Raw genomic sequence first — 21,875 nt, 5'->3', positions numbered from 1 at the left:
ACATGGTAAATAAACAAGAAACACTGGTTGTTAGGGTTTTTTTAATTCAGGTAATGAGATTATAAAACGAAAACATAAAAGAAAGTAGCAAGATTAAAATTTACATTGGCCTAACACCTAGAGGGAGGCCATCTGGTTTAAATTTGGATCACCCCTGGCTAATAATGGAAAAAGTACTCCATTTACATTTTTGTAGAAATCAGAAGAACCACACAATGTGTTTTCAGTTCATTTTTAACGCACTTTCCTCAATTCTCTATAAAGCAAATTCAGTAATTTAGAAGCATATTTTTAACATATATTAACAACAACAAGAAAACATTGGAAACACTGGAAAAACTGGTTCACATCAATTCTTAAAGCCTTTAAAGTTGCTGATTCAAACTGCAGAATAAAGAGAAATGAACTTGCCAAATTTTACTTTAAAAAATCCAAACTGTAAGATTCTATTAAAGCCTTCTAAATTTGTTTTTTAATTGTTAAAGTGAAAATTAGTATTAAAAACTTCACCATCAAAGGGATTATTTTAGATCAGACTATCTGCTGCAATACCTTGAATTTTGCTTTATGTTACTGCAAAGGCTGACATAGTTAAAACATGCATACACATCCATACAGAAAACAGTGCTAATTTAAAATATGAGAATTGTTATTTGAAATACCAAATGAAAATATAGCTAAGTTAAAAATTAAACATGTGAGGCAAGATTTCACTAATGCACATGTATGGAGCTGTTTTTTCTAATAATTTTGAAAGCAACTTTGCTTTGCCTTCACAAATTATTCTAAAAATCAGGATGAAGATTCAACTACAGGAAAATATTCCTTGTATAAAGCAAGGCTAGAAATGAAGTAATTCAAAGTCAAAAAAAAAGACTGTATAATTTAAAGAACACAGTCAATTAGTAGACTTTTGTTTTGCTAATAGAAAAAAACGAAAATCAATTAAAATTTCTAAAATGTCTGCAGACACATTTGCACCATTAGGCCAATATATATGTATGTATGTATGTGAGTAGGTATTTATTATATGTGTGTGTATATATATGGAATTTAAGTCTTTATGTCATGAGAAAAGCCTAAATTCATATGGTATAGATTGCACATATGCTATACCATCTATACCATGCAACCTATCACTTTCTACACAGCTTAAAGAACTTACAGTGTTTCACATTTATAAACCATACACACCATATAATAAGACAACATATGCTTATATCAATTAGAATTTCATATAGTTTGAAACATTCATATTCCATTAATACTGAAGACCTTACATTCCACATCAAAACATCCTTTTGAGCTGGTGTTGCTGCTGTTCATCTATGCCACATACGAAAAGCTCTCGCATTTCTTGCTTTTTATTTCATAATGAACACTCAAGGTTAAATTTTTCCAAAGCTGTGTTATTTACTACAAAGCAATTATCTTTTAAGTATACATACTACAAAGTAATCATCTCCTCAGACCATATACGAGTACATGAATTCTAAAACTGGTTTGACAGAATCCTAACCAGTAATACTTTGTATTTTGTGGAATGAAGCAAAGTTGCTAGGTTTAACTTTCAAACTGAGTTAAATTTTTGTAGTAATGATGTTATTTTCTTTGGCGAAATTCATTGAAAATGCTTTGGAATTTGTCGGAATGCAGCCATAATTATTACTGACTGTTGTATGGAATCAATTTACTACAACACAAAAATACCAGCTGTTACAGTATGTCCTGAGAGGGATTACCGAATATTCTTAAATTGAAGTTCAATCCATCTTTCCATAAAAAAGAGAAAGACCCAAAAGCCAGGAACATAACAGCAGTATCAAGTGCACCTGAAGCATTTACAATGCCCAATAGAACGATTACAACCCTCCTTTAAAAGGGCTTATTTTTGAAATTTCATTATTCCAGTTGTACCTTGCTTCTATATATCACACTGTATCAGGTTCCTCTGGCATTGATCATGTGGAAACAGTGAACTATGTGAAGGTCTATGAGCTTACAACCTTCCATTTCTACCCGCCCTGGGTAACTCTTAATGCTCCCATGGCACTCATGACATCTAGTGGTCAACCACAGAAGTGCAAGTGTTTAAAACTTGTTTTCAGTAAATAACTTAATTCCATCGTCTGCAACATTTTTTATTAATGTGAACATATACACACACACACAGTTAATATATATGAACAAGAAATCAAGTAATTTTCAAATACATTTCCTCTATATTTGGGTAAGTGTTCAAGAATATGAAAACTTGTAATTAACTGTCATCATAAACTAGTTTAATAATTATGTTCCCAATCTATCATTTCAGAAGAGTAAGTGTGCTCAGAAATCCAACTGTAGATTATTTCACCAGATACACGTACTCAAAAGTTACATTTTCAAAACCTAATAGAGCAATAAAATAACACAAACAAATAAATCTATCACATATTTTTTAAAAATAAATCTATCACAGATTTTTGTAAAAACTCAATCTGAAAGACTCATTAGTTCTATTAGCCACTGCAAGAAGCAGACTTATATCTGTTAACATTATTTGGACCCTCTTAAATTATAACTGTAAGAATAAAAGGAGGCAACATATACTAAGTGGCAGACATCTGCTTATATAAAATGGTACTTATACCTTTTATACCAGTCATTCTCAAAGTGTGGTCCACAGACCCCTAGTGGTCTCCAGGACCCTTTCAGAGGGGTCCATGAGGTCAAACTATTTTCATAAAATTGCTGAAGAAAGTACTGAGATGTTATTTGTCTTTTGCACTGTACCAGCATTTGCACCAATGGTGAAAAGCAATGGTCACGGTTGGTAAAACCACTGGCACCTGAGCATGAGTCAAGATAATGGCACCAAATTGCAACTATTCAACATTGTATTCTTTGTTGCCAAGGATGCTCATTCAGAGGAGGAGGAGGAAGAGGAAGAAAAACAGGAAGAGGAGGAGGGGAGAGGGAAGGTTCACTATAGAATATCCTTAATGAAGCAGTAAAAATTAATATTAATTGACTCTTGAGTACTCTTCTTTTTAACATCCTGTACGAATAATGGGAAGCACACATAAAGTAACTGCTGCTATAAACAAAGGAAACACTGTCTCAAAAAAACACTTGTGCAATGATTTGAGTTGTGAACTATACTGGCTGCTCTGATCATGGAACTTTTTTTTTTTTTTTTAACTTAAAAGAACAACTGAAGACAAACTATGGTTATTCAAGCTTCAGTATTTGACAAACATTTTCTTGAAGATAAATAGAGTCCATACTTTCAAGGGAAACCAAAAACAGTATGTGTTGCTAATGATAGAAATGAGCTTCCAAGCAAAAATCAGAATTTTATAAAACTTGCATCCAGTAGAGGCTCATTTTGCATGGTGCTATGTAAACTGAAACACACGCATGGTGGAACCAAGTCCCCACTTTGCACTGGTTCTGTCAGCTTCCCAATGCCCAAAGGCTTTGCTGAGAAGACCCATGGTGACATTAACAAATGTGATTTTTTTGGCATTTTGTATCAACATTGGGAAGATCTGCATGATTCGGTGAACCAATATTTTCCCATTTTCTACTAACACATTAGAAAATTATGCATGAACAACATCCATTCAAAGCTCAAGATTGATCAATGGATTTAAAGTTCCAATACAATAACTTTATTTCTATATTTTCAGATTTTACACTGAAACTTATCTTTAAGAAACTACCAAATATCTTCGGTGTAACAGCAAAGAAGATCCGCAGTTAACTGAATAGGCTATTAAAATACTCTTCCCTTTTCCAACTACAGATCTGTGTAAGTTCAGTTTTTCTTCATATCCTTCAACCGGAACACACAGCAACAAAATGAAAGTAGACACAGATACGAAAATATAACAGTCTCCTGTTGAGCCAGGAATTAAAGAAATTTGCAATTCACTCATGCTTTTGTTTTGAGGGTAAAATTATTTTTCATAAAATTGTTATTTGTGTTAACATGAAGCAAATTTAATATTGTTATTTTTAAATGAATTAAACCAATATAACCCACATAATCAAAACTCTTTAGCGCCTTCAATAATTTTTAAGAGTATAGATCTGAGGACCAAAAATGTGGAGAATTGCTTCTCTAATGCCAAGGTTTGGCAAACATTCTCTGTCAACATTTAAGGCTTTGTGGTCCATATGATCTCAACCTAAACAATATGTACCTGAGTATGACTGTGTTCCCATAAAACTTGATTTCCAGAAATGAAGGAGGGCCTAGTTTGCTGACCATTATTCTATATCCTTACATCCTATCTGCTAGTGACTTAAGGATCTAGAAGTAGCATGCTTTCTAGTAACATTTGTACTGGTCATTATTTATATATTCAAAAAAAAGAAAGTTAAAAAAATTCTATTTTGTTTTGTTGTGCAAAATTGTGAAAATTTTTAAAGATTCGGGTTTTAATCATAAACAAAATTGCATTTCAGTTTTGGCTATCCCAAGTATCTCAGACTCTGTTGCTATACATAAAGAATTTTAAAACAGACTTATAACTGGCCAAGTATTAGGATGTTGTATGTAAGAAAAGATGCTTTATACAACCAAAAACAAAAATTCCTAGTTTTCAAGAAAAAAAGATTATGAAGGATCAAAATGTCCCACATTTTACAAATCCAATGGGGTCCAATGATTATATTAATATAAAACCAACACATGTCCTTTCCACACATGGAAAGGGAAATGCTGAAGCAACAGAAGAGAAGAATCCCACTAAAAGAATCCTATAAACCTTTAAAGACTTCAGAAAGGAAACAAGAGAACATGCTGCTTTATAATCTCCAGGTGAAGAGACCCAGGCTTTAAGGCTGCTAGGAAAGTCTGCAGGAACCCTGGTCCATTTGCCAGGAAGGAACATTAACCACGAGACCCTTAGGGCCTCATCTAGTGAGGACTCTTGGGAAGGCACACAACTGCCCCTTCTCTGGAAGCGCAGGTGTAATGAATGAACTAGCACTCGCAGGCAATGACCTCATTCCAGACTACCCGAACCATCTACAACAGTGAGTGTACCACGACCCCATTCTCCTTTTTTACTCTCCTTAAGCAAAAATGGCAGCATTTACAGTGTTGGCACATCCTCCAGACCTCTCCTCTGTGGTCCTCCTCTGATGATGACTGTCCTTTCATTGCATTTATATTCTACCACTTACTGCTAAAAAGTCTTGGCTAAATCTTCAAGATTACACCACTGACCGTCAATGACCCACGATTTCTGCTCTGTATCTCTTTCCTCTAATTGTTGGGGGCAGAGAAGAGTGATACAACTTCTTGATTACGTTTTCCTTGAGTAATTCTCAATTCCAGATTCATCTCAGCATTCCACTGGCATTCCCTTCAGTCCTCTCTACCGCAGAAACCAATCCTTCTTTGTAATTAATGTACATCAATATAATTTTACATTTTTTGTTCAATCAATGTCCCTCACTAGGTTCCTTAAGAATGGAACCCATATCATCATATGTGCCTAAAAACTGAATAACGATCCGCTCTCTTTCCCTTTCAAGTCAGGGTCACCTCATCATTTTACCTATGGGGAGATAGCACAGCCTAACACCGAGAGCACAGATTTTGAAATCAGACAGACCTAAGATCCCACCCAAGCCCTGCCTTACTGACTCTGTGATCCTGGCCAAGCTACTTAGTGAAATGAGGTTAAATGAAATAAAAATAAAACATCTAACCCATATATAGCAGCCAATCAACAGATGGCCGCTTTATGTATTCTATTCTATTCTATTCTATTCTATTCTATTCTATTCTATTCTATTTTATTTTATTTTATTTTATTTTATTTTATTTTATTTTATTTTCGAGACAGAGTTTCACTCTTGTTGCCCAGGCTGGAGTACAGTGGTGCGACCTCGGCTCATAGCAACCTCCACCTCCCGGGTTCAAGTGATTCTCCTGCCTCAGCCTCCTGAATAGTTGGGATTACAGATGCCCGCCACCACACCTGGATAATTTTGTATTTTTAGTAGAGATGGCGTTTTGCCCTGTTGGTCAGGCTGGTCTCGAACTCCTGACCTCAGGTGATCCACGCACCTCAGCCTCCCATAGTGCTGGGATTACAGGCGTGAGCCACCACGCCCAACCTTACTAACACTTTTCAGTCTTGTTTTCATCACTCTCTATCTCATATTTCCTCTAATCTCGCAAACTTCTAGTGGTCCTACAATGAAAAGAATACATGCTTTGGTAAGACAAAAAACAGAGTTTAAACTCTGAAGGATCTTCTACCACTTACCACATACACAATTGACAAGGCATGAGACCTCAGAAAGCCATGTTAAATAACGAAAATAAATAAATAAGAATAATGTTTGTGATGGCTCCTATTGAGTATCTCACAATTTCCCAGATATTAGGTTAAAAATGCAACATGCACTGTTTCATTTAATCCTCACAATAATCCTATTATGTAAGCACTATTACCATGTCTTACAGATGAGGAAACTGAACTTTAGGCAATGTGCCCTAAGCCCACAACTTGAAGGGATTCTGATGTTGGTATGTATGAATTCAAGACCCACCCTGTGAATCATTCTACACAATGCTGCCTCTTAACCACTATTAACCTCTCTCAGTTTTCTTAGTGGTCAAATAGAAAGAATATGTATATCTCACTCACTTTTTGTGACTGGTTAAATGAAACAACGCATCTCAAACACAAAACACACCAGACGCTCCAATTTTAGCTCTCCCTTTCCCTCAACCTTCCCCTTAATTTTCTTGTTCTACTTGATTCCGTTTACAAATCAGAAAACTGCCTGCTTCATATCCACGTCCTCTTCTTGGCTCTTCAGTCACGTAACATAGTGCCTTCTCTGATATACCCAAAACATCAAGTAGGTTCCAAAAATAATATTCTCAGCCTTCGATCCTTAGGTCTAGAACATGCCTACAAAATGCACAGCCTGTAAAAGCCACAGATCTCTCTAAAATCTACAGTAACATCTTGCATGATAGCCAGGGATACTGTCCCTCTGTTTTATACGGCTTAAGTAAATGATAGCGTATATCTGAAGCTCAAGAATATAATTCAGATTCTACTAAATCTTTCTTATTAACAAAATGTCACTCTAGCATTACCCACAATTCATAGTCACTAATTTCAAAAATATCTTGAGAGGTCAACAGTAAACCAGTCAATGAAGCAAGTTTTGATTAAAATTATATATCACTCCATATTCAACTTACCATGCATAAGAATAGAATAAATCTGTTTATTAAAAAGCTACATTTAAGACATTTAAGATTAAATTTTAACAGAGTTACCAAAAATCTACCTCTTTACCAATGAAACCTCTTATTGTAACAGTTATGATTATTGTATAGGCATAGCAAAACATCAAGTGAAATATTCTAGCAATGACTGGAGGTTTTACTAAACATGTACAGGGAGTGACATCAGTAAGATGGTGGAACAGAATGCCTCAGACTCTCTTTTCCCCGTGGAAACAGTGACTTAACAACAACATACAAACCAAGTTACCTCTGTAACTCCAGAAGCCAATTAATTATGCAGCACCCATGCAAGCAAAAGCTAAGGAAGGCGACATCAATGCACATTGGAAAGTGCATTGCTTTTTACCCACTTTAGCTCCTCCCTGACCCCAGTGCAACATGGAGTAATTTGGAGGAAAATTCCCAACTTTCAGCTTCTCCCTCAAGAAGGAAAGAAAAGAGGAAAATGTGCACCCAATGTTCTGGCTTGTGAGGGGCTGCCCAAGGGACTAACTTGGAGTGCTGACAGGAAGAGGGTATAATCTGGATGCCAGATTGGGGGCCACTGAAAACAAGAGAGCACAGGGGCTTGTTACAGCATCAGAAAGACAGCAGAACCTCAGACGGATGCCATGAGGAGGAAGAGATTAATGTACAGACTTCTGAGAGGAAAATAGGAGCAAGTCTCATTAACCGTGAAATTACATGCACAGGCCCAGAGAAGATGCATTCTCAGCAATGGTTTGAAAGGTCCAAATAATCACTATCCAGGCTGATTGGAAAAGATCTTCCCCTGCACGAAGCCAGTCGATAAAAACCGAGAGGATCTATCTTTTCAAATGCCCAGATCTCAACAAAAGAACACAAGGCGCCAAAGAAACAGTAAAACATAGCCCAGTCAAAGGGGCAAAACAGAGCTCCAGAAATCCACACTGAAGAAAAGATCTCTGAATCAGCTGACATAGAATTCAAGATAATCACCTGCCAGATGCTCAATGAGCTAAAACAGCACACAAACAGACAACTAAAACAACTCAGGAAAGGGATGCATGAACAAAATAACAACAGAATCAGAGAAACAGAAACTATTAAAAGCTTCTATTTCTAGAAACTCTGGAGCTTACAAATACAATAACTGAATTGAAAAATTCACAAGAGGGTCTCAACAGCAGACTTGATCAAGCAGAAAAAAAAAAAATCAGTGAACTTGAGTATAGATCATATGACACTATCAAGTCAGAAGAGCAAAAATGAAAAAAGAATGAAGAAAAGGGAAGAACCTAATGGGACACCATCAAACAGATGAATATATGCACTATGGGAGTCTGAGAAGAACAGAGACAGGGACATGGCTGAAAATTTCCCAAATGTGAGGGGAGAAATGGACATAAAAATTCAAGATGCTTAACAAGCTCTGAATTGGACAAATCAAAGATACTCATGCTAAAACATATTCTAATTAAACTGCCAAAAGCCACAGAGATAATCTTGAAAGCAGCAAGAGAAAAGTGACTCATCATGTACAAGGGAGCATCCACAGAGGATCAGTGAATTTCTCAGCAGAAACTTTGCACGTTGAAGTAAGATGATATATTCAAAGTGGTGAAAGAAAAAAGTCTGCCAATCAAGAAGACTACATCTGACAAAACTGTCCCACAAAATGAAAAATAAATTAAGTTCCTTCCCAAATAAACAAAAGCTGAGGGAGTTTGTTGCCACTATACCTGTATTACACATACTAAAGGGAGTCCTTCAAGTGTAAATGAAAGAACGCTAGACAGCAACATGAAACCACATGAAAATATAAAGCTCTTTGGTAAAGCTGAATATATGAACAAATATAAAATACAGTAATATTGTAATGATGCATAAATCATTTTATTTCATAAAACTTTTAATTCTTTTATAAATTTTCAGGCTGGGCAACAAAGCAAGACTCCATCTATGCAAAAAAAAATTTGTTTTAATTAGCTGGGTGTGGTGACACACATCTGTAGTTCCAGCTGCTCAAGAGGTTAAGGTAGGAGTATCGTTTGAAGCCAGGAGGTTGAGGCTGCAGTAAGCTATAAGCACACCACTGCACTCCAGCCTGGGTGACAAAGTGAAACCTGATCTAAATATATATATATGTGTGTGTGTGTGTGTGTTTATATACACACAGAGACACACATAAATTATATTAAAATAGATGATAAAACATATAACATATACATGTAATTTACATACATATAAATTGTATATATGTTAACAGACAAAAGCATAAAAGTAACTATAAATCTATGTTAATGATTTATAGTAAATAACAGTATAAAAAGATGTAATCTGTGATATCAATAACATATATGGGGACACAGAATTATAAAGAGCAGTCTCTATATGTGATTGAAATTAAATTGCTATTAAATGAAAACAGATTATAACTTTAAGAGGATATGTGCAATTCTCACGGTGACCACAAAGAAAATACCTACAGAATATACACGAAAGGTAATGAGAAGAGAATCAAAGAATGTCCATACAAAAAAAATCTATAAAACACAAAGGAAGGCAGTATGAAAGATTCTCAACATCGCTAATCATTACAAAAATGCAAATCGAAACTATAAGATATTACATTAGGATGAATACTATCAAAGAAAACAGAAAATAACAAGTGTTGGCAAGGATGTGGAGAAACTGGCACCCTTGGCACAGTTGATGGGAATGTAAATGTAAATTTCTGTAGTATGGCCACTACAGAAAATAGCATGAAGGTTCCTCAAAATATTAAAAATAGAGTTACCATATAACCCCGAAATCTCACTTCTAGGTATATATCCAACAAAATTGAAAGTGGGAACTCAAAGAGATATCTGCATACCTACATCACTACAGCATTGTTCACAACAGCGAAGGGGTGGAAGCAAATCTAACGTCTATTGACAGATGAATGGATAAGCCAAATGTGGTATATATATTCAATAGAAAATTATTCAGCCTTAAAAAAAGAAGGAAATAAGCCAGTTACCAAAAATCAAATACTGTATGGTTCCATTTATAAGCAGTATCTAAAATGGTCAAACTAATAGAAACAGAAAGCAGAACTGATGGCTGCCAGGGGCTGCAGGGAAAGGAAAGTGGTTGTTGTTTAATAGGTATAGAGTTTTTGTTTTGTAAATGAAAAACTTCTGTTCTGAAGATCCATTGTATAACAATGTGAATATACTCAACACTACTAAACTGTACACTAAGAATTGTTAAGACAGTAAATTTTGGGCCGGATGCAGTGGCGCAGGCCTGTAATCCCAGCACTCTGGGAGTCCAAGGCAGGCGGACCACGAGGTCAGGAGTTTGAGACTATCCTGGCTAACACGGTGAAACCCCTTCTCTACTGAAAATACAAAAAATTAGCCAGGCGTGGTGTCGGGCGCCTGTAGTCCCAGTTACTCAGGAGGCTGAGGCAAGAGAATGGTGTGAACCCGGGAGGCAGAGCTTGCAGTGAGCCGAGATCGCGCCCCTGCACTCCAGCCTGGGCAATAGAGCGAGACTTCATCTAAAAAAAAAAAAAAAAAAAAAAGACAGTAAATTTTATGTTATGTTTGTTTTTTACCACAATTTTAAAAAAATGAGTATAAGACCGCTGGGCACGGTGGCTCACGTCTGTAATCCCAGCACTTTGGAGGCCATCTCTACTAAAAATACAAAAAATTAGCCAGGCGTGGTGGCGGGCACCTGTAGTCCCAGCTGCTCAGGAGGCTGAGGCAGGAGAATGGCATGAACCCGGGAGGCGTAGCTTCCAGTGAGCCAGGATCGCGCCACTGCACTTCAGCCTGGGCGACAGAGCAAGACTCCATCTCAAAAAATGAGTATAAGACGTTGAAGATAGTCTAAGGAAGAAATGAAATAACTACAAACTAATAGTAGCCATAAAAGTAGCCCAAAAGTCTAGTAAGTAGCTCTCGGACATGGGCAAGCTTAATCCTAAAAACAAACAAACTGATTTAAGGGGCAGTTGTAAATACAGCCTGCCTATTTATAGTATACCATGGATAGCAGTCCTGTAGATCAAGTCTGAAACACATAAATCATTGTTGTATTTAAACTCACAAACACTGTCACAGGGGAGGGACTGATACCAAGTGATTACGCTATATATTCGGTATATAATAAATGGTTTCAACCAGCACTGTCAATTATGAATGACAACTCAATTGTTATATCAAAGTATATAATGTAGGGAGCTTGACCACATTATTTTAGAAAACTTTCTAATTATGGCTAGACAATGATGCTACTCAACAATATATCTGCAACTCGTCCCTTCCACTTACAGAGTAGAATTGTGTCCCCAACCCCTTGAAGTTAGGTGAGGTTTTGTGGCTTGCCTTAGCCAGTAACACGAAAGTGACAAATTTAAGAGCGAGCATGGGATTCCACATTGTATTAATCTGTTTTCATAAAGAACTGCCCAAGCCTGGGTAATTTATTAATATAAAGAAAAGAGGTTTAATTGACTCACAGTTCCACGTGGCTGGGGAGGCCTGAGGAAACTTACAATCATGGCAGAAGGTGAAAGGGAAGCAAAGCACATCTTACATGGTGGCAGGCGAGAGAAACAGAGGATAGGGGAAAAAACTGCCAAACACTTCTAAAGCATCAGATCTGGTAAGAACTCACTATCACAAAAACAGCATGGTGGAAACCACCACCATGATCCAATTACGTCCTACCAGATCCCTCCCTTGACACGTTGGGATTACAATTTGGATTACAATTATAGATGAGATTTGGGTAGGGACACAGAGCTGAATCATATCATACATCTTCTCCTTCCCAAGTTGTCTAATGTTTCCCATAACGACAAGTTCATCAGCTCAAGTCCCTGGCATGGAGCACAGTACCCCACCAACATGTGATGGATACATAGCAACAGCAAGAAATAAATGTGTTGTTGGGGTTATTTGCTACTGAAACACAACCTAGCCCATTATGACTGATATACTGTTCATTTACAAATATCAACAGTATGATTTTTAAATAACATAAATCATTCACTCTAAGTATTTACATTGTTATTTCCTGAGTACTAATTAATATTAAGTGGTTCAACATAACAGTTCCTAAAAATGTGAGCTACTAGAAACATCTGTAATAAATCTGGACATTCACGAAGATGATTTCATGTGTTTACTGACAACAGACTCATGTAAATTGTCTGGTTTTGTCAGTTTCCTAGGCCCTATATCAGAGGTATCAAAAAATATACTTTCTAAAAACTGATTCTTGTTTGTAAATAATTATGTCATAATACTAAAGTTAATTGTATGCATTTTCAAATTAAGGACAGCGCTAAAAAGTTAAACTAAATGTAACACACGATGTTTGCAATCATGTATATTTATGTATGTATGTTTTTGAAGCTATCTTAAATAGACAGTGATCAAAGGAAACAGATAATCCAAAAGCACTGCTTATATATAACACAAACAACTTTATATTAAGTTAGGTTTTTCTCCACGGTGGTCGATCTTTATGCTCCTAAAGGAAATCCTCACTTATCTGTGTATGAGCTGATACCCACATTTCCATTTTTCTAGCATATTCATCTATTTTATTTCCAATGCTGAGAACAAACCAGGAAACGCCCTTCAAACAATTCAAAACCCTAATGTTATATTGTAGAGAACAGTGCATCTTTTATGAATTAGAAGAGAATCTATTCTTTGCTGCCCTTTATGCATTAAATAGTAGAGACTCTTACATTTGAAGTCAGCTATACCCAAGAGAAATTTTAAGAGCATTGCATTCTTCATATTCCTTTTAATATTACTTTCTTCACTAACCTCAATTTTTACACTTCATGAATATTAGCTGCTGGAATCTATTGACTATACTTAGTAAATTTTTAATTTGTATGTCATAGTTCTGAATAGGAGTATTTCATTTCTACAGTGAAACAAATGAACAGAAAAGGGGAAAAGTTAACATTTCCAAAGAGTTATGTAAAGACGGAACAAAAATTAAGTTGCTAAGGAAAGTAACATGCCAGTCATTGTCCAAAAACCATGGGAAACGGTTACACAAAAGAACATTTCACAGAGCTATGCACGGCCTGTTAGTGGACTGCTAGACAAACTGTCTTAGACTAACACACCCTGGAATGAATCTATCTGATTAGGAGAACTTACTTCATGATCAATTTAGTGTCAAGAAATTTGAGGGTTAGAAGAGGAATCTCGCTGGGAAAAACGGGGCCTGCTAAGACCATATGGAAGCCAGCTGTCAGCCACTTCCTATTCATACACTCTCAGGAGGAGACAGGCCCTCACAAGAAACGGAAAATGATGGAAACGCCAAGCAGGAGGCTATGTGCACTCCAACACGGCTCAAGTGGTTCAGGTTTCCCGGGTGTTTCCCCAGGTGGCATCTTCTCAGCTTCCTTGGCCTCTCTTTCTAAAATCTCCCTCACGCCTTCCTAATTCCACTTAATGATCTTTGCCTCTATGCCTATCCCAGTTTCACGAGTCATGTGTATTTCACTCTTCTTGTCTACTGTCTTGTCTTTCCTACTACAATACAGTCATGCGATGCAGGGTATAATGATGTTTCTGTCAATCACACACCACATATATGGCAGTGGTCGTATATTTTACTCTTCCCTTTCTATGTTTAGATATATTTAGATACTCAAATACCACTGTGTTCCAATTGCCTGCAATATTCAGTGTAGTCACCTGCTGTACAGGTTTCTAGCCTCGGAGCAACAGGCTGCACCATGTAGCCTAGGTGTGTAATGGGCTCTGCCATCTAGGTTTGTGTAAGTGCACTCTAGGATGTTCCCACAAGGACTAAGTTGCCTAACAACAAATTGAAATCCCTGTTGTTAAGCAACGTATGACTTACAGAAACTAAAAGAGGGCAGAGAATTTGGTCTGCATTATTCACGGCTGAATTCCTGGTGTCTTAGAATAGTGCTTGCCATAATAATAGATGGCTCCAAACATTATTTGTTGAATGAATGAAAAAATGAATGAGTGACTACTGGAACCCCTACCAATTTTAGCTATAATATTATATATTTTATGTACATTATATATTTTGTGTTTCTGCCTGTCCTCTTCTGAGTTCTCCTGTCCAAAGGAGAAAGACTGCTCATCTCACTGATCACAACCTAAAACATTTACTAGACCAAAAGTATAGTAGGAAAACTGTCAACAAATTAGATATTAAAAGGTCAGTATCTGGCTGGGTGCAGGGGCTCATGCCTATAGTCCCAGCACTTTGGGAGGCCAAGGTGAGAGGATCACGTGAGGTCAGGAGTTCAAGACCAGCCTGGCCAACATGGCAAAATCCCATCTCTACTAAAAATACAAAAATTAGCCAGGCGTGGTTGCACAGCTTGTAGTCCCAGCTACTCGAAAGGCTGAGGCAGGAGGATTGCTTGAACCTGGGAGGCAGAGGCTGTAGTGAGCTGAGATCATGCCACTGCACTCCAAACTGGGCAACAGAGCGAGACTTTGTACCCCGCCAAAAAAGGTCATCCTTGCCCAGTCCCCTTTGACATCTGCTCCCTTTTCCCGGAGTAAGTAGACTCTGTTAGTGTCAGTCAGCTCGCCGGCTGCCTACTCTCACCATTGCACTGGGTTTGCGTCACACTTGTGTTGGCTGTGTGCTTTTCTCACACAAACTTCTGCTGACCTGGGCTTCTGACATGATAAAAGGGCCTGCTCCTTCCCCTGGTGGGAGGAGCCTAGCCCACTCCTCTCTGGAATCACTCCACTTCTTCTCGTCTTGCATGGAGAAGCCTGGCATGGGCCATCGCTTTAGCCAAGAATGATGTCCTCTTCAACTTTTGTGCATATTTGAAATTTTTGCTGATGAAAAAAGTGTCCTTTTCAACATTTTGATTTAAAGTGTAATAGCATTTACTATATATCCATCTCTTGAAAGTCTCAAAAAAAAAAAAACTGTAGAAAGAAACTATTATGTAACCACAAATTAATAATAGTAAAAGCAAGTCTTTATGGTTCTCCTATTGGATGTAACAGAACCCATTATCTATACCACCAAATTCTAACTTTCCTGATTTTATCTCCCTAAACATCTCTCTCCTAACATCTTTTGTTTTGGAGAGATGCTCGATAGAGTATTCAGGGGTGTCAAGTAATGGTGTCTGTAATTTACTCAAAAATACCTCAGCAGAGAGGCAGAGGAGAGGGAGAGAAAACATATGGCCAAATGTCATCTGTTGCTGGATCTAAGGTGGACATATGGGTATTCATTGTACTATTCTTTCTACTTTTCTATATATCCTGAAATTTTTATGCTAAAACATTTTTAGGGGAAAAAAAGAACTTCCACATCTCCCAGCTTCTCATATCCCAGAATCATGTGCCTTCTGAGAACCCTAATAAACCCACTTGGAAAACGTAGTGATCCTCAGATTGCTCTGTCCCCACATCCAACCCATCCTACACATGCTGCCAGCATCATCTTTCAAAGATACTTATGTGATCACTTAACTACTCTAAATAAACCAGCTGATGATTCAACCGCACTTTTCATGATAAAGTTTAAATTCCTTAAAATGAGACATGCTCTTGGTCCTTTCTCATTGCTTTCTTTGCAAAAATCACACCAACACCCTCTCTCAAGTTTTCTATAAAACTACAACCCTGAACACACTGTGTTATTTCATGCTTCTGTGAATTTGATCACTTTAGTTCTTCTGCCTGCTTCAAAATATGGATTTAATTGCATGTATGTTACCACACTGCCTAATGAGGAGCCTGTGAGCAAAAAGGATCATCATAGCAAGTATAGGGGGTCAACACAGTCTAATCTGTAAAGCCATATGGTCTCTTTTTCAAACCTGCATATGACTATTCAGCAATTCCTTTCGAATTCAGTAGAGGGTGCTATAATTTAATTTTTAAAAGGAAAATGGAATTCATGTTAACAAAGGCAACTTTCACAAGCATTAGCTGATGAGTTAACAAATATATTTCTAATAAATAAAGAATGTGAAACTAAAAATAAACACCCAACATTGCCTTAATCTGAACAAATATCATATTTTTGATTTAAGAAAGAACCACATAAGAATACATCAAAATTCTGGTCGGGCACAGTGGCTCAAGCCTGTAACGCCAGCACTTTGGGAGGCTGAGGTGGGCAGATCACTTGAGGTCAGGAGTTCAAGACTAGCCTTGCCAACATGGTGAAACCCTATCTCTACTAAAAATACAAAAATTAGCCAGGTGTGGTGCATGCCTGTATTCCCAGCTACTCGGAAGGCTGAGGCAGGATAACTGCTTGAACCCGGTAGGCGAAGGATGCAGTGAGCCGAGATCGCACCATTGCACTCCAGCCTGGGCAACAGAACAAGACCCTGACTCAAAAAAAAAAAAAAAAAATCAAAATTCCAACTGTGATTATACCTTCTGAACCAACAATAGCTTGTAGAAACATACCCTAAGAAATAATCATACAAGTATGCAACAATAAGCCAATCAATCTACTGTAAAATATAACAGAAAAGTGTTCAAGTTTTTATCTTCATTGCAGAGTTACTACTTCACTCACAATATCAACACAGAACTGATGCAGGCACAGGTATTCTGACTTCAATACACCTGTACCAACACAGGAGGCCTCTATTCCCTGGCACCTCTTTACTCAAACTTTTGCCATTTAGCCAGGCACAATAGCACATATCTGTAGTCCCAGATACTTGGGAGGCTGAGGTGGGAGGATTACTTGAGCCCAGGAATTCAAGACTAGCCTGAGCAACATAGTAATGACTCCCATCTCTAATATATGTATACTTAACAACAAAAAAAAAAAACTTTTTCCATTTGTTTCACTTTGGGTCTTCTAATGTATACTTTCCTATGCTAATTCCCGGTCCATTTTTAGTTTTTCTTTTGCAGTTTCAGAAAGGTGCTGACAATCAGCAGTGACTACACTTGAGACGAGACAACAGACCTCAAATTACTGTCAAAATTAATCTTTTCATTTTGTGACTCAGCTTAAACCTTGCTTAGTTATCAAATACTTATCAAACTCCTGTGATTAGCATAGCACAATGTCAGGGGTATAACAGAAAATATCAAATTATAAACATAGTAGATTTCATTATCTTAAGATCAATTTCACTTCCAAAATTCAGAATCTATGAGCCTAGATTGTATTCTGCAGTTTTACTCATGAACTTCAAGGATTTGGGTAAACGAGGACATGTCACACACTCAGAGTATTCCACAGTAGGGCATTCCCCTACAGGGGAATCACTGCTACAATCACTGCTCAATTTCTTCCTTACCTGAAAGGAAGCCAAGATGGTATTGAACAAGAATGGAACCACACAGTACACAGACATTTATTTAGCTTTCTGCGAGGCATTAAAAAATCAGATATTGCTCAAGCCTGGGTTGTAATATGAAGAAGCTGGCATTAACCCTCACACATTCAGTCTCTCCATCTAGCTCCCCCATTTTCTAGACACTCTGCTACCTCTCACTGTTTTCTTCAATATGTGAAAAGGCAAGAAGTACACCTGTATCTAACATCATACAGAGGTGTTAAAAGGCAACCAGATAAGATTTTTTTTTCCATCTTGGCAAAATCAACTCTTCATAGTGGAAACTCAATAGGCTCTTAGAACTGTTTGAAATTTGAATCTATTTAAGTAACATCAACCAGCAAATATTCTCCTGATAATAAAAGCTTCCATTTCTGACATCCACATGTGGCAGAAATTCCCACTCCCTAACAGCGGCAAGTTTATTCTCTGTTGTCCTAGAAAGGATCTTTTTCTCATCTGCATTTCTTTTTTTTTTTTTTTTTTTTTTTTTGAGGTGGGGGGCAGAGTCCCACTGTGTCACCCAGGCTGGCGTGCAGTAGCACTATCTCAGCCCACTGCAACTTCTGCCTCCCTGGTTCAAGCAATTCTCCTGCCTCAGCCTCCCGAACAGCTGGGACTATAAGCACGTGCCACCATGCCCAGCTAATTTTTGTATTTTTAGTAGAGATGGGGTTTCACCATGTTGGACAGGTTGGTCTCGAACTCCTGACCTCGTGATCCACCCTCCTCAGCTTCCCAAAGTGCTGGGATTACTGGTGTGAGCCACTGTGCCCGGCCTCATCTGCATTTCTTTAAAGATCAGAATGGTTTTTCATTTTTGGTAAAAGATGAGCTGCCAAGGGGGAAATTACTGAAATGCCAAGTAGAGCTGCCGGCCAAATATGAGCTGGGGAGTTTAAGACTAATGAGGATTTAGAGTTTTGAAGGTTGCTGAGTAAGCTCAAGAGGTGAGCCCGACAAACGTAAAACAGAAAAGGAGCCTACAAAAGATGGAGTAACTTCTCTGCAGCCTAAGAACCAGGGCCAGACTCCAGGTTTGGACTAATCAGAGAAAGGAAAAATAACAAATCTGTGCTAACCGTATTTCAACAACAAGGAAACCTACAAGCATCAGGATGTAGAAACTGTTTATTAACACATTTCCTTATAGTTGATAGATCCTATGTAGATTCAGTGAAAAATTATCTTCCTTAATTTCTGCACATTACACAAGGACAACCAAGTAATTGTTCCTACTTGACTGCTCAAGACATCATTTCTCAGTTATTAAAAAGACATACTTTTGGCCAGGCACAGTGACTCACACCTGTAATCCCAGCACTTTGGGAGGCTGAGGCAGGTGGATCACTTGAGCACAGGAGTTTAAGACCAGCCTGGCCAACATGGCAAAACCTCATCTCTACTAAAAATACAAAAATTAGCCAGTTATGGTGGGGGGCGCCTGTAGTCCCAGCTACTAGGGAGGCTGAGGCAGGAGAATCACTTGAACCTGGGAGGCAGAGGTTGCAGTGAGCCAAGATTGCACTCCAGCCTGGGCTACACAGAGACTCCATCTCAAAAAAAAAAAAACAAAAAACAAAAAACAAAGACATACTTTTGCTATATCCACCTAATGGGAATTACATTCAATTGCACTATAATCTCCTTGAATTAACAAAATGGGACAATGTTTCAAAAGATTCTTTTTACTCCCCCGTAAGTCATTTGAGAATATTTCTAAAGCCATTAATTTCACAAACTAGCCAAGATTACTGAGAAAAATCATAGCTGTACAAGTTCTGAAAATCTTGCTGAATATAACTGTCTTATGGTCCAAGGCCTATATTTCTTTGCCTGAATCCCTGAATTATAAATGGCTATAAAAAGAAAAGAGGAAAGAAAAGGGCCCAACAAATTAAAAGGTTCCCACATGAAAAATAATGATGTTATATTGCAACAAACATTTTGGTGACTGGGACTACCTGAAAACTCTGGGCTTCCGCTCTGAAGCACTAATTTGCCAAAAGTATGGCAAATGTAACTCTTAAAACAGTACTGACTCATCCTGAGTACATAGTTTGATCTTATCTATTTTAATATCAAGGAATCCAGGAATCCAAGATTTGCTACACCTTACATCATAAATGAAAAGGCAATACTAAAGATAATTACTTCAAACCTACCCACCAGAATTATCCTCAGTGTAAGTTTTAAGTATAATGCAGATAACCACAATACAGAATGAAAACCTGGACAGATGATATTTAACTGAGTAATTATGTTATCTGCACTCCAGATAGGAAGGGCTGAGAGGAAAAACAGGAAGAAACATGCCATCTTACTCACCCACAGTGGAGTGCTGGCTATAAATCAAGTCAGCCTGCCCAAACACATACAAGACTTAATGATGACCTCAGTGAGAGCAGTTGAGTTTATGCAGTAAGGAAACCTGCACAAAATTAAAGGGAAAACTATTGAGGCCCCACATGGACATAATTGCCATGGACTGTGAATGTGAAAATGATGACATAATGGTGGGGGAGTAGGAGGACTCCAGTAGGAAGCCATAACCAAATAATAAAAATACATTTGTTATAAAATGGAAACTAGAAGTTACTGAATTTCTAGCATTTTCCCCCATTGTTCTCTAAATGTATGCACTCACTCCAACATAGTACAAACATACTTTGAAAAAACAAATGTATATAAAAGGGATAGGAACTCATCTTTTCTGTCACCCAGGCTGGAAAACTCTGCCTCCCAGGTTCAAGTGATTATCCTGCCTCAGCCTCCCGAGTAGCTGGGATTACAGGTGCACACCACCACATCTGACTAGTTTTTGTATTTTTAGTAGTGATGGGGTTTCACCATGTTGGCCAGGCTGGTCTCAAACTCCTGACCTCAAATGATCCACCCTCCTTGGCCTACCCAAAGTGTTGAGATTACACCCTCCTTGGCCTACCCAAAGTTGAGATTACAGGTGTGAGCCACAGCCTGGCCCACGTTTTTGTTGTTGTTGTTGTTGTTGTTGTTGTTGAGACGGAGTCTCACTCTGTCACCCAGACTAGAGTGCAGTGGCGCGATCTCGGCTCACTGCAACCTCTGCCTCCTGAGTTCAAGCGATTCTCCTGCCTCAGCCTCCCAAGTAGCTGGGACTACAGGCACGTGCCACCATGCTCAGCTAATTTTTAGTAGAGACGGAGTTTCACCATGTTAGCCAGGATGGTCTCAATCTCCTGACCTCTTGATCCGCCCGCCTCGGCCTCCCAAAGTGCTGGGATTACAGGCATGAGCCACCGTGCCCAGACCATCTTTTTCTTAATTCTATATATTTGTTACTGAAATATTTTTTCCTACTCAATTTTAACAAACTAATAAAATTCTAATCACAGAGTACAATGAAATACATGTCAGGATCCAGGAGGGCTCTCAGATTTATGGACTAACTATGAATATTTCTAGTAGTCATTAGTGGTATCCTAAAAAGTTTGCAGAGAGGCACTGGGAGGCGAAGAGGAGAGGGAAGAGACCATAGTATGAGTGTTTTACTTCCTTTATACTTAGTGAAATACACTTCATATAAATCATCCTTTGGAGTTCATTAAATACCCTGAAAACTCTACTATCTGGAGAGACGTGCATGGTCAATTTTTTTGCTCTGACATTCAGAACTGTGCCTTCCTGAGGTCAACAGCATACTAGGAGTGTGAAAAGGGAAATTTCAGAATATGGAACAACTTTGGGGAGAGAATTTCTAGATAGGGAGGATATGAAGGCAGCGGCGGCTCAAATGGCAGAGAGAAAAGTTACCAAGGTCAAGCGCCCCTACCCAGACACTTTCTATATAACAGACCTATGCAGATGCTGCAGCTAAGCCATCTGGACTACTGCCCTGCAATTCCACATGGCCATACATTTTTAGTTGCTTTCAGGAAAAAAAAAAAAAAAGCCTATTAATTCTAGTATTAATATGAATTCCAATAACAGATTAAATGCACCCCCAGAAAAATACTGCAGCCAAGATTCTACTTCTAAGAATTTCACTGCAGACATAATTCACACAGGTATACAAATATATATGTGTAAAAAAATGGACTAAGCATCATTAGACAGGAAAAAAAAAAGTAATGACCTAAAATGTTCATCAATCAGGCAATGGTTTTAAAAAAAAAAATAATGAAAAGTGCCACAGGGAGGAGGTTGGGATAGAAAATTGGACTACGTTTTTAGGCTATAGTCTTTCCACTTTTCTTATTTCACAATGAGTATTTATTCAAGTCTTACTTATATAACTAAGAA

At 37.8% G+C, this 21,875-nt stretch overlaps 1 protein-coding gene across 9 annotated transcripts in view; it reads right to left on the bottom strand.

Annotated features, from left to right (window-relative positions):
• MPP7 (membrane palmitoylated protein 7) overlaps positions 1 to 21,875 on the bottom strand; it is a 252,173-nt gene that overhangs the window by 184,136 nt on the left and 46,162 nt on the right. Inside the window, exon 2 of one of the 9 annotated variants that reach the window (XM_009214166.4) lies at positions 19,923 to 20,025. The exons of the other annotated variants lie outside the window; for them this stretch is intronic. The gene's annotated coding sequence lies outside the window, so the exon portion shown is untranslated. The remainder of the gene's footprint in view (positions 1 to 19,922; positions 20,026 to 21,875) is intronic. 9 annotated transcript variants of the gene reach the window in all.

This window comes from Papio anubis, chromosome 11, assembly GCF_008728515.1.
Source record: "Papio anubis isolate 15944 chromosome 11, Panubis1.0, whole genome shotgun sequence".
NCBI lineage: Eukaryota > Metazoa > Chordata > Mammalia > Primates > Cercopithecidae > Papio > Papio anubis.
Note: the sequence above shows the minus strand (reverse complement) of the source record. Positions and strands in the feature narration are given on the sequence as shown.